This window comes from Balaenoptera borealis (assembly GCF_965194805.1).
Source record: "Balaenoptera borealis genome assembly, chromosome: 3".
Lineage (NCBI taxonomy): Eukaryota > Metazoa > Chordata > Mammalia > Artiodactyla > Balaenopteridae > Balaenoptera > Balaenoptera borealis.
Window position 1 is genome coordinate 158,190,932 of NC_138866.1, and position 14,498 is coordinate 158,205,429.

The 14,498-nt window shown below is 41.9% G+C and overlaps 1 long non-coding RNA gene across 1 annotated transcript in view; it reads left to right on the forward strand.

The window, feature by feature from the left end:
- The window catches only part of LOC309625960, a 431,996-nt gene that overhangs the window by 47,953 nt on the left and 369,545 nt on the right, over nucleotides 1–14,498 (forward strand). The window lies entirely within an intron of this gene.

The window sequence follows — 14,498 nt, forward strand, 5'->3', positions numbered from 1 at the left end:
TTCTTTACTTATGATCTCATTGTCGAGGATTGTATAAGCTTCTAAGAATCAAAGGGATAGTGGTTTCTAAAAAGTATATGCAAACACAGAATTATTTTCATTTTTATTCATATGCTAAATATATTCACTCAACTGGCATCGACCTCATAATGAATCATGATGAGTCTATTTACCCTCCTCAAAAATAACAATAAAATTGTAACAAAATCAAATCCCTTTGGAAAATGAGGCAGCCAGTTTTCCAATAGTGCTTGCTTGCCATGGAAAATTCCCCAACTGTCAATGATAAATTCACATAAGTATATAAAAAAAGTGGATGAAAATAGTATCATCCTTACACGGTAAGGAGCACATGAGCTCATGAAAATTAAGCTCTTAGAACAATACCTGGCACATGCCAAGGGTTCAATAAATATTATGTATTGATATTATTCCTGACTCTCATCTCATTTTTTGTAACAAGTTAGACTGCAGTATCATAACCTCTCCCTAGCTTTCTATTCATGAATTAAGTTATATGTGTATATATGTATATATTTGAGGGGACCCTTTTATAAATGATGGTTTCAAATGTTTGTAGAAAAATCTGACACAGTCCAGAAAGAAATAATGCAAATATTCTCTGACAGTCTATAATGACTATAATTTGAATGTTCAATCCAAACAGATGACCATTCTCAGGGTTCTCTGTTCATAGAATGTCATGTAGAGGATTATGATTTAGAAAGAAACTATTTTCCAAATAAAAGAGCAGAGTATCTCAATGGGGGAAAACCCCGAGCCTATGAAACACACATGAACATATATATTTCCATGAGAAATGCATGTATGTTTTTCTTCTGGTTGTACTGATTAAAAATTCATCTTGTCCTGTTGCATCGCTGGTTGCACTGTAAAGCACTAACACTGAAGTGGTGTTTGCACAGAACAAAGAAAAAGGGAAACTTAGCAAATAGTTGGTTTAATGAAGTCAATCTACCATTCCAAATCACCAAGGCCAAACATTCAGTCGGATGGATAGTTTTCACTTGCCGAGACCATGAAGCCATTCTTTTATGTTTGTTTTGTGCCAACATGAAGGGGGATGCACAAGGAAATTCTACATGATTTTGAGGGGCTTTTCTGCAGTTTATTTATGCAAGGTGAAGCTCATAGGATTTTCCCTATATAAAACCACATCACAGTGGATATCAGGTTTGCCGAAGATGCCCAAAAGCAGCGGCAGAATAAGCTGGGGTGACTCACTGGATAGAGCAGCCGCCAGGTGCAGCATCCCAGGAAAATGATTTAGCCCACGGACTCCAGTCAGACACCCTGGGCTCAAACTCTGGCTCAACCCTTCCTGAACTGCTTGACTTTGAGAAGCTCCCTCACCTCTCTGTGCCTCAGATTCTGTGCTCCCCTTGGTAATAGGGATCTCAATACCTGATCACAAAGGCCATTGTAAGAAGGAGAACAATCACGTACACAGAGCCATTAGAGCAGTGCCTTAGGCATAGTGACCAAGAAATGTTAGTGGTGATTAGAAAATGAATAATGTTTCCTGTAACTGCCATGGAGATCATTAGTCATATAGTATATTTTTATGAGTTGCTTCCCATTTGACTAAAGCTGATTACAAACTTATTACGCTTTGAATTCTGTAATCTTGGCAAATGTGTAGCCACTCTGAAGCTTCTAAGTCAGGTTAAGGTCTCAGATTCTAGAGAGAATTTAGTAATCGGTCAGGTACCAGCAGAAAGGGCTGTGAAGATCAGGAATTTTAGATAAAATCCAGATGGCTTGGATATTAAATAATTCTTAAACTCTGGGTTTAACTATGTCAACATAATTCCAGTAGTAACCATTTAACCAATTGTTTTTGTCAGCTCTGGCTGCCATAACAAAATACCACAGAGTAGGTGGCTTGAACAACAAATTTATTTTCTCACAGTTCTGGAGGCTGCAAGTCCAAGATTAAGGTGCCGGCAGATTCAGTATCTGGTGAGGACCCACTTCCTGGCTTATGGATGGCTGTCCTCTTGCTGTGTCCTCAAGTGGACTTTGATTTTATGATTGTCTTGCAAAGAAATTGCTGATATTTCTTAATAAAAATTGCTGAAATTTTGAAATGTAGTTCTAATATGCATGCAAATCAGATAAAGATCAGGGGGTATTCTAATGTGGGGAAATTCCAGATATAGGCACACCTCGAAGATATTTTGGATTCATTTCCAGACCACTGAAATAAAATGAATATCACAATGAAGCAAGCCACAGTTTTTTGGTTTCGCAGTGCATATAAAAATTATGTTTATACTATACCATAGTCGATTAAGTGTGCAGTAACCTTATGTCTTAAAAAAAATGTACATACCTTAAAAATACTCTATTGCTAAAAATGCCAAAACAATTACAATAGTAACATCAAAGATGAATGATCACAGATCACCATACCAAGTGTAATAATAATGAAAAAGATTGCAGTATTTCGAGAATTACCAAAATGTGACACAGAAACACAAAGTAAGCAACTGCTGTTGGAAAAGTGGTACCAATAGACTTGCTCCATGCAGGGTTGTCACACACCTTCAATGTGTTAAAAAAAAAAAAAAGTGTATCCACAAAGCACAGTAAAGTGAAGTGCAATAAAGCAAGGTGTGCCTAGCTTGGATAGTAAATATGTCTTAAACTCTGGGAGGGGTTGGGATGTTGCTCATGACCATTGATAAGGTGGTTTTCAAGGCCACTTGGAGCAGAAACTGTGGGATCGCATTGTGCTGGAAATGGGAGTGATTGAGCATTTATAACAATGACAAAAGCAAACTGCTCAGCTTTAGGGAGGAGACAGGTAAGGTAGTAGTGGGGGTACACAGCAGGTACCGTGAAGTCCTCAGGCTCCGAGATAACACTGGTTCTAATTTAAAGGAAAGAAGGCAGGAGAAGACAATGAATCATGCTTAAAGACGTGTAAATACAGATTGACAAAGTTACAGTACTGAGTTAGTGAGTAAAAAAATATCACAAGGAAACACCAATCCCCTGTGGTTATAGTCTTGAAAACTCAACAGGTCACATGTGTATTAGGTTTTCACGGGAAGTACCTTGAATCCCCTTGACTTAGAAACATGATATCAATATATGTGGAATCTAGAAAAATGGTACAGATGAACCGGTGTGCACAAGGCAGAAATAGAGAAAAAAACGTATGGACACCAAGGGGGGAAAGGGGGGCGGTGCTGGTGGTGGGGGTGGTGGGATGAATTGGGAGATTGGGATTGACACATATACAATAATATGTATAAAATAGATAACTAATAAGAATCTGCTGTATAAAAAATTAAATTAAATTAAATTTTTAAAAAAACCAAAAAAAAACATGATGATAATTCCATATGGATGATCCAAAAGGTCTTAAAAAGAAGGATTTCTTACTATTTAGTTCTCTTTCAAGTTCACACGGCCCGACTTACCGAGTTATCTTTATTTATTTATTTTTTTTGAATTTTATTTTATTTATTTTTTATCCAGCAGGTTCTTATTAGTTTTCCATTTTATACATATTAGTGTATATATGTCAATCCCAATCTCCCAATTCATCCCACCACCCCCACCACTTATCTTTATTAAGGATATTTGCAGTCGAGCTTTCTGGACTATACAAGTCTTTTAGGTTTTTAAGGGTTAGTAAACACTTCCTCCCATGCAGACTCAGCGTGACACCGGCCCTTGTGATTCTATGAAAGGAAATGCCCTGCTCTGAGGCTGGGTCCCGCTGCCCGCAGGAGCTGTACATTTCATTCTCTGGAACATCTCTGAGCTGGACCAAGCCGGCTGATGATGGGAAGTCAGAATAACTTGCTTCCATTGGGGTCAAATGCAGCTCAGAGTCAGTCCTTACTCCTGACTGTTCCTGTCTTCACCTGCCTCTGCCTTGTCCCAACGCCACTGAGAAACCAAGTCCTACAGTGAGGCTATCCACATGGGTTGCGTTGTCAGTCGCTTTCTGCTTCCTTTCCTAAACCCATCTTGCCCACACTGCCTGAGTCAGGGCGCCCACACATTCGTGTTCTGTGTTACCTACAGGACTGATTCCTTTTGGGGCAGCAATCCCCTCGGGAACCCTGTTGGGGATTTTCACCCCCCGCCCCACCACCAAGAGCAGAGCCTGATTTTTTCTCCCTGGCTGACATTGAACCTTACTTGTCTAGCATTAATTTTTCTCTGTAAGTTGGAAGTGTGAGCGCTGCTTTACTGCATGGAGAGAAGGAAAAGATGGTGACCAGGTGGGAGATTGTGCTTCTGGGATACCTGGAAGCCTCACCCACCACCCGAGGAATCCCCAGGCAGCTTGTTTTAGAGATGGATGCTGAACTGTTTTCATTCTTTTAAACATCAACTCTTTGAGGAAAAGTCTTCTTAGGCTTTTTTTTTTTTCTTTCCTGAAATACTTGCTGATTTTTTTTCTTTCATATTTATCTCACATAATTCAGTGCTGGTATTTTTCTAAAATGATAGTTCCTCTCACTTTGCAGAAATTTCCATGAGCTGAGGTTCCTTTCTCTTATTGATCAGGAAGGTGCCCCCTTAAGCCATCTGCCCTCAGGAGACTGAGGGGGTCACATTCAGAATTGTTCTGAAAGCAAGAAACTTCCAGAGACCCAGAAAAAGGATTGGACCTTGGGGTCTAAATGGTTAATGGGAGTTCTTTTCAGATGAGGAAGTGTTTTGGTTAACTTCTACGTGGAAGGAACAGAACTTTGTTACCCTAACTAGCTGACTGGGGAGGTTTTTAACCAAAGTCTACGTCAGCTGAAGAGGATTCCTGATAACAAGCAGAGGTACTGATCTGGCCTTCAAGGAAGCATTTTCTAACTGTCCTAGGGATTTCTCCCCATCCTTAGGGTTCACAGAAGACTTTCCCTCATCTCTCTCCCTCTCTCTCTCTCTCTCTCGCTTTCTCTGGGCTTTCCTATTACTAATTGTGCACGCAGGAAGGTAATGATTTCTTTTTTTCTTTTTTTTTGGATTCTGTGTTCATTTTATTTTTAACATCTTTATTGGAGTATAATTACTTTACAATGGTGTGTTAGTTTCTGCTTTATAACAAAGGGAATCAGCTATAATATACATATATCCCCATAACTCTTCCCTCTTGCGTCTCCCTCCCACCCTCCCTATCCCACCCCTCTAGGTGGTCACAAAGCAGAGAGCTGGTCTCCCTGTGCTATGTGGCTGCTTCCCACTAGCTATCTATTTTGCATTTGGTAATGATTTCTGATGTCCTTTCTTTCAAACCCCTACTTTCAGATCAGCAGCCGGGAGCAGTGATAAATAGGTCAGTTATTACTGACGTCACAGGGAACTCCAAGCCACAGATGAACTGTGCAGAGCTTGAAACCCAAGATAGAGACAGTGTGATTAAAACTGTAAGTAGGGTGAGCTCCTGTTAATGACAAATTCCAGCCACAGATGAGGAATAAGGAGAGATGATGAAAGTTCCTCCTTGAGCCACAGAACTAGGGAATAAAAGGACTCGTATTTTACAAGTTAATGAATAATGATCCTTACAGGGGTGGGAGGACTGACCCCACTCTGCTTATCAGTAAATTCCATGAAGCCTTACCTCATCCTGGGGGATTTCTCGTCCTGTCCTGGTTGAGCCAGACAGAGTGTGAAACACCTTTTTTTTTCCCACTTTAAATCCATTTTTTAAAAAACGTAATTTAATTAAAAAAATTTTATTTTATACTGGAGTATGGTTGATTTATTGAAACACCTTCTGTTACAGGCTGAGTAGCCATTCTTACCAGACGATTAGCATGCTCAAAGGAGTTTACTGAGTTTCCCACTTTATTTTACCCATTGTCTCAAATTTCTAGACATTTCCTGAGACTCCTGTGAATTCGAGGCAGGTGGGGAAAGTAGTAAATTAGAACAAATCCATCCTTCCCCGAAGGAGAATTCCCTGGCTAAATTGAGCCTCACACATCACTGTCTGGGGTCAGTTATTATCAAGGCAGTTCCGGGGTTGGGTTGGATGACCCTCCAAGCCTAAGGTTGCCCCAGACACAAATGTATCTCCCCAGGCTTCCCTGCCCTCCTCCATTCTGCTCCCGATGCTACTAATTCATTTATGCATCAAATATGCTTCATGAACGGTCACTAAGGAGATGAAAATCATCATCCTTGACTTCAGGGCCAATCCTCAAGGAATTAACAAAATAAGCAGCTACTTCCAGTCAGAGGTCCAGGCTGGGTGGGGGGTGGGTTGAGGGGATGGGTCCCTGTGGGCAAGGTCATGACCGGCCAGCTTTGCAGGCTCTGTGCTTATCCTCGTGCCTGGCACATTGACCTCTGTAAATACGTGTGACTTAAATAAGTAATGAATTGGAGCACCAAGATAGGGAGCTATTTTCCGGGCACTTATCTCCTGGCATGGTTACCCTGATACGGGACCAAAGCTAATGAGATCTGCTTAGCGGGCACTAGGATGCTGACAAACCAAGCAGCGCTGTGGTCAGTGATTTTATGGATGGACAAAGGGACGGGGTATAGGAAAATGTGGGTGGAAAAAAATATAGAGAGATGTAAATTTCCCCTCAAATTGTATCTTTACATTTATTTTTGCAATTGCAGTGTATATTTGGAATCTGAAATACTGAGTTTCTTTTGAATAAATATCCAAATTTCCTTTTTACTGCTGCATCCATAGCTGATCTCATTAAAGCTGTGTAAGAAGAAAATCACCACCTGACTAGTAATCTCAGTTGAATCAGTTATTTTGTTCCAATCAAAACATACTTTTTATCATGATACAAAAAACACCCCAAGACGTCTGTAACTAATACAAAGCTGGAAATAACAGCTCCTAATTAATTGTTGGCACCACCTCCCCTCCCCGCCAATGCACACATAGCACACACCCAGGTCCTATGCTCACTTTTAAACTAAAACAGGTCGATACATTCATCTTCTGTGATTTTATTCAGCTCTAGATCGCCGGGTTATTTGGAAGCTACTAGCTTGAGGAATTAAGATTCTCATCAAATAGACAGACTAATGAAGATTTCTTTCCAAGATCAAAGCACATCTTTGTTTCCAGGAGGTTGCTTTTTTTTTTTTAAATGGTGGTATTTATTTTTGTACACATTGTCCTTTTGATTTGTTATCTAAGATGTCATGAAAATAGTGCTGTCAAAACTTCGGCACTGAGTCGAACCCTTTTGGCCTCACGTTTTTCTGGAAGTCTGTTCTGAAGGGCCAGGTGCAATTTCCTGGGCTCAGCTGATCTGGCTGGGATGAGCTTCACCATCCACCCACCTGGTCCCTGGGCCATCCGCCAGGCCCACCTCTTCTGTTATCAAGGGCTCTTTGGCCAGAGGGGATGTTTTGGTTTCATCTTCACATATGTTGGTCTCTGGAATGTTTGGCAGGAGGGAAAAAAATTAAAAAGGTCAGTTTCACTTGAGGCCAGTGATCTCAGCGGTCATTTCCCACAAATGACCTGGCCATGACTCAGCTTTCACTTTTCTTATGACTGCTGCTTTTGATAGCATCCACATTCCACATTAGGTAATAGTGAGTTTCAGTGCATCTTGACATCAGTAAGCTATCTACTCAACCTCCAACCTCTCCACTCTCTGCCTCTTGCCTTCTCCCTTCAGAGGGTACAAACTGGCAAGTAGACCCAATGACACCTGTGTTCCCTCGTCCCAGTTTTGATCTACATGGTGTTTTTAGGGGGGAGAATATGAGCCAACATTAAAAAATGGGAAGATTTTATTTACACACCTAGATTCCCGTCTTCTGAAAATGATGGAAATCTAGCAAGATGAGAGCCACATCCTCCGATGCCAAAATTGGCCAGAGATGAGTATCCACTGCCTTTTTTAGGGGAACTGCTCTCTTCATTTTTCCACAGTCTCCAGCATTCCCTACAGTTGCACTCTGCTGAGGCCACGTGCTTCCTGCCAATCAGTATGGTGCTTTCTTGATCCCAGCCTGCATTTCTCTCTATGTGATTTCTTGGCCCGTGTAGGTATTTGGATTTGCAACCTCTACTCCACATAGTATTTTATGTATAACATCTTAGCTTTGGGAGTTTTGGTAGGTAATCCAATTGAATGGCTAATAGTGTATTATTAATAGCATTGATTTCCCTTAGTCCCTGTCACTGCCACATGGGATTCCTCTCCATCTACTCCCAAGAACAAGCTGGTATCGCTTCTCCCCCAACAGAGGTTCCTGTTTACAGAAGTAATTCTCTCAAAGTCAGGCAGGTGACACTTACATGGGACTTCCTGTTTTACAATGCACTTTTCACGCGTATGACCTCACTTAAATCTCAGGACAACTCTGAAGGGGAGATTTTATCATCTCTACCTTACAGATGGAAAATTCACGTGGGGTAAGAGCCTGCCCAAGACCACACGTTTGGTCAGTGATGGACCCCAAGGCAGTCCAGGGTTCCAGCCTTGCAATCTCCCACCTTCACAGGAAGATACTGCTGCCTTGGTAAGTTCTGAGCTTTACAGTTTGAAATCTTTAATTATTGTCAAAGGAGCACTAGAGTTTTCCAGCTGGATGTCTTTACAGCTGGAAAAGACAAAGACAGTGAATTTTAAAACAAGGCAAAGAGAGACTTCCCTGGTGGCGCAGTGGTTAAGAATCCACCTGCCAATGCAGGGGACACGGGTTCGAGCCCTGGTCCAGGAAGATCCCACATGCCATGGAGCAACTAAGCCCGTGTACCACAACGACTGAGCCCGCGTGCCACAACTACTGAAGCTTGTGCACATATAGCCCGTGCTCCGCAACAAGAGAAGCCACCGCAATGAGAAGCCTGCACACTGCAATGAAGAGTAACCCCTGCTCCCCACAACTAGAAAAAGCCTGCGTGCAGCAACGAAGACCCAACCCAGCCAAAAATAAATAAATAAATAAATAAATAAATAAATAAATAAATAAATAAACAAGGCAAAGAGAAAAAGGACTATTGTGAGTGGTTTCTGGGTTTGGAAACACTTATGATTTTTCAAAGAACTGATTGAATTTTAATATAACCTCTATGACACTCATCCCACTGTCTCCAGTATGTGATCCTGTGTATTTTGACTGGCAAATCATTATCTGATGGTGTGAGATGGTTACCTTCCAGTTTTCAGGTTTGGAATGAGCGATAGAAGCTGCCGTCTACATGTCTTTTTCTGGATTGCTCTACTTGGTTGCTAACAGGTAGTGAAAATAAACTGATTTCATTGTTATTGGCTCTCTTGAGCCAGCTTAAAGCAGAAGAACTAGTTGTTGTTGTGCGGAATCCCTGTTTGTGTTTATTCGAGACCTGTTTGGTCGTCCAGATCCTTACCTCTGCATAAAGGCTGAAGGTTTCCAAGGGAAGGCAGCTCTGTTACTTTGCTCTCAACAGCCCTGTGTTCCAAGGCTCCGACCCCAGTGAGACCACCAGCCTGAAGCCCCTTGCCAGCTTAGTTCCTCCCTCTGGCATCACCTCCCTCCAGCATCACCTGGTCCGCCATGCAGCCTGTTGGAGCAGGTATGATGTGCTAAAATCATCCAGCAGCCTTGGACCTCCCATATTCCGAGGGCTCTGCAGCCTCCTCCTGTACCGTTTCCTACCCAGCTCTCTGCTCTGCTGTGTTTTTCCTCAATTGCTGGTGGCGAAGGCTTTTCTACTTCCTTTTGGCATTTCAGAGATGCCACTTGATACGTTAACTGACATTGTCATTTTTGCTACCGTAGTGAACAAAAGGTGTGCTTTCGCCCAGTTCCTGCTCTCTCCAGGGATTATCACGTCCCCGTGAAGGTGACTGTCTGGAATACTCCATGAAGGGCAATCCTCTAAAGGCTTTTAAAAGGATTTCTCTAGAATAGAATATATACATATATGGATGACTTTCAAATATTTTAAAAATTTATTTTGCAAAATTCATTTGCAATGAAGGAGAAAAAGTGATTTGTGTGGCCCCCCCCTCCCAATTTGTGACCTGATTCATTTCAGGACAATGGTTTTGAATAGAATCATAGAAATGGGGTAGCTTCATCAATGCTTGCATACATCTTCCTGAAAACTGAATTCATACCAACTAATTATCCTTCAGAAGAGAACAGGTCATCCATTTGAATCTTCTTTTTGATTTCTATCTCAATATTTCAAAGAGAAATAAGGTTTTGGTGAGAATCCTTTCTTGCCTGGAAAATACTGGGTTTCACTGAATCTCATCTCATTGTGCTCTCAGCAACTGAAAGTGTTTCCACCTCAGGAATCAACTCTTTACTTTGCTTGACCCTCTCCTTGAAAGTGGCCAAGCAAGCGCCCAGCCTCCAGCCTCGGCCCACTGGCTTTCTATGGGGACTTCACTGTCTCTAAAAATTCAACTTGTGTAAGGAATTACCATAAAATGATTTGAAAATGTAGGGAAGAGTCAGCTGTAGGTCATTTGCACATATTCAGGTCTAGACTAAATGAGAAGTTGTTCACTGGCAGGGAGTTATTACAATGGCAGTGAATTAGACAAAAATAGCATTTTTGTTAAAAGGAAAAATGGTCTTTAGGCTCTTGTTCACCATTGAAACTATGTTCAGAATTATCAGCTAGGACAGAAAATTCTAAAAGGGAAATATAAGTTACACAATTTGCTGTTGCCCCCTGACATTCTAAAGACAAGTGGAAGTGAAATTAAATGGCCTGGGATGGTGTCCAGTGGGGGATGCTTGTTAGCTATTGTTCAACTCTTTCAATGCAAATCACTCTCTCTGGACTGTTGACTCATTTCTCTATTATGCGTTTTATCTCATTTCTTACCTTCCTATCATTCATTCTCTCTCTCTCTTTCTCTCTCTGCTGCTTTTCCTACTTTTGGGTGTAACTGAGGTGAAAGACTGTGTATGGCTTTGTTTTTCCATCTCCCAACTAGAAAAGGTAACCAAGTAGCTAGGTTCACAATGAACTGCAATCACCGTCACAAATTAAGGGTATTACACTCCAGAGTGTGCTCAATGAGTCAAAAAAGCGACACTGGGCAAATTACCCAATAAGAGTGTATTTTAATAAACACTAACTATGAATGCGGTCAGTCCTCCCATAAGGTTCCCAGCTATTATCCGTTTCCTGGCCTCGCATGTCATTCTTTGATGACCAGGCTCAGATGTCTGCCCAGGACTAGGACTGCCCCTTCCCCCTCCCACCTCCAGGCCCCATGTCCACGTGATTTTGCCGCACTTAGTTCTCCAGGCACTTATTCTGACAGGGTGTTGTCCATGTGGCCTTTCCTGTCACCCTGGCTGGAGTCTGACCCCTCAGACAGCGTGTCCTTTATTATTTCCATCAGTCGGAATCTAGTGCCTGACACAGAGGAAGGCACCGAGGATGAAAAACTGGCTGAATCAGTGAGCCAGTGAAGTATGCATTTGCTTTAAACCACAAAAAATGCACATTTGGAAACTGTTGGAGGCAAGAGGCTTCTAAAGCTGCTGATATGCCATTCAGTTGGTCCTGTACTGATGAACCGCGTGGCAGTTTGCTTGATTTGCCGTAGGTTTTAAAAAGTTGTAAGGGTCTAGAATTTTAATGGAGAGTCTTGTGGCGTTTCTCTAGCCTTCTTCATCTCCAGGCAGCAGAAGCTGATAACTGTCATTTAAATTTTCCTGTGCTTTGTGAAAGATATCTATGCCGATGTGGATTTTCCATGAAGCTAAAGAAGCTTCAGGCTTCAGGGTGAGCTCACGTGGTCATATGTTGAGAATGGTTCTCAGAATGGACACAACCACACTGGTTAAGACGCTGTTTCTTTCCCCTCCAGAATCTCCACTTTGCAGCCCAGCTGTGCCAGCCAGTGGCGGGAGCTACAGGAATTTCTGGGACCTGGCTGAGGGGAAGTTAGGTTGGGAATATGCCATTTTAACAGTGATTTGAAAAGCCATTTCAGAATGTTTCAATCAAATCAGAAATTCCAGACTTCTGATTTTGTGAATTTAAAGGGTACCTTTATTTACAGGTTATCTTTAAACTTATTTACAAAAGAACTGAGAGGGAAAATTCAGACAAAAATCAACAGAATATGAAACAAAAACAATCAGTAACAAGCAGTGACACTGATAGAAATTATTCTCATGTTGAGAAGTAAGTGGTATAAAAATTTTTCAGATCAGACTGAAAGTGGTCATTCAGTAAAAGGGAGAGGTGAGTTTCTAACAGAAATATTGAGTGGTAATGTACAATTAATTATTCTGTAAGAAAACACAAAATGCCCTGGAATTTTTACAGATTATAGGTTAAAGATGTTGATAGAGGTTCTCCAAAATTTGATAAGATATGTAAAATATTTACCTGCTATTATCAACTAGGAGCTGTGAAGCTGAAAAGAACTTTTCTAAGCTAAAGGTAATAAAAAAAAACAACTAGTTTTGATAACATGTGCTAGGGGGAAGACTGGATAATCTTCCTACCATCTCTAGAAAATTATGTTATAAAATCATTGCCATAAAGAGGCAATTCAAGAGATAAGCAAGAAATCTGATGGAGTGATGTTAGCTATGTCAGGCCATTAATGAGTCAAATATAATGGATTCTTTTAGAATTTGCGAAGTTTGTGGTATTTGTCAGCTTTGTAACATAATTTATTTGGATTTCTCCTTCCCACTGCATGTTGACTTTTATGTTTGCATTTTGTATACTTGTTCATAATGTGGAACTTTTAAACTTTTAGTGGGACCCTTTCTGTGGGTTTAGGGATCTACACATTGTACAACTGTCATAAGCTCAAGTCCATTCAACAAGCCATGAGGGCCTTCAGGGAGGTTTCCTGTCAGTGTTGGCGAAAGGGAGGGGCTATCAAGGGTCATTAAGCGGGGGTAGGGAGGGTGGAGGGGCTCTGAGCCTTTTCTAAGAACTCTCTTCATGGAAAGTCCCTTCTTTGCTTATTTTCCCCGATTCCTCTCTGTCTTCTATTCATAGCAAAACAGAAGTCGAAAGAAGGTCTTAAATGACCGAAATATCATACTGCTTCAGAGACCTTTGGTAACGACAACTCCCTGGTCACCAGTTAACTTCTGAGTATTTAAAAGGCAGGGCATGGATTTATGCTAGTTTAGAATAATTAATAACCCTTCTCAGTAAATATTTTCCTCCTGAATTTCTTAGGAATGGAAGAATGGGCTCCAGCCTCTGACTCAGCTTTTACTGACAATTCGAGCTTAGTGGATGATAATTTCGAAAGGAGGAGAACTGAAATCGAATAGCATACGATTCACAAGCAGAAATAAGGGGATTTTAATAAAGAGGAGTAGGTGTCAGAGGAGGAGGAAATGGCTGCGACACGGTGTTATCAGGGAAGGATTTTCCTTCAAAAGCGGAATTGGAGTTGTGTCTGGATGGATGGGAGAGAAACTGGATTTCTAGAAAGAAAAGGGAAATCATATCAGGAGAAAGTATAAAGATGTGCAAAGCCACAGGCAGGGCTGGCCGCCAGCATCCAGGGAGGGGCTGAGATTGGTGGGTCACAGTTCCGAGGGAGTTACATCCATTTGCATTCATCCATTAATGAATATTTATTAAGTGATTACTGCGTGATGGGGATGCCATGGTAAGTCAGATACAGTCCGTGCCTTCATCTATAATCTTGGAAGCAATAACTGCTGTTGAAAACACACAAAACACTAACACCAAATAACAGGATACAGAGTGAGGGGCAGGAGGGCTTCTCTGTGGAGGTGACCTGCTCTGCTTTTGGTTTAAGGTGCTGCCCGTGTGGTGAAGAGATTGCAGGGCTGGACCAGAAGCAGGGATTCTGGTTGGGGCACTGCTGCAGTGGGGGTAGGGGATGATGGAGCAGGGAGGGGCGGTGGGAAGTGTTCAGGATGGAGATGGATTGTGAAGACGGCATAGATGGTTGGAATGATCAGGGAGTGTGAGGGGACAGCGGTCAAAGGTGACTCATTTTCTGACCTGAGTGACAGGGCGAAGGTGGATTGTCTGCTGAAATGGGGAAGATGGAAGAGGAAGTACCATTTTCTGCAGACATCAAGGGTTCTCTTATGGACGTGCAGTATTTTAAGCCCCTGTTAGACATCCGAGCAAAGATGACATGGAGGCATTTGGATACAATTAGATAAAGCACATTGAGCGTTGGGTGAAAATAAGACACATGGGACACATGGACGAGAGCTCAGACCCCAAACTGAAGCTGGGAGGGATATATCCAGAGTCATCAGATTAAAGTACGGCAGGGAAGTGTGTCTTAGGTTCCTGCCATATCCAAAGCATCATCTGCAGCCCCATGGGGGTGAACTAGGGACTCCTAGCAAACGACCCGGGAGACGCACATGGAAACAGCTCTGCTCCAGCTCTGGTCCATCAAGCTTTTCCTAACAAAACATCAAGGTTATCAGTGTAGGGAAGAGGGAGAGGTAGGCGTTCTGATTGGAAGAGACCTCCTGAGGAGGGATTTGGGGCAAGCCTGAGGACTGGGAGTTTTTACAGGTGTTTAAAGGTAAGGCTTCTT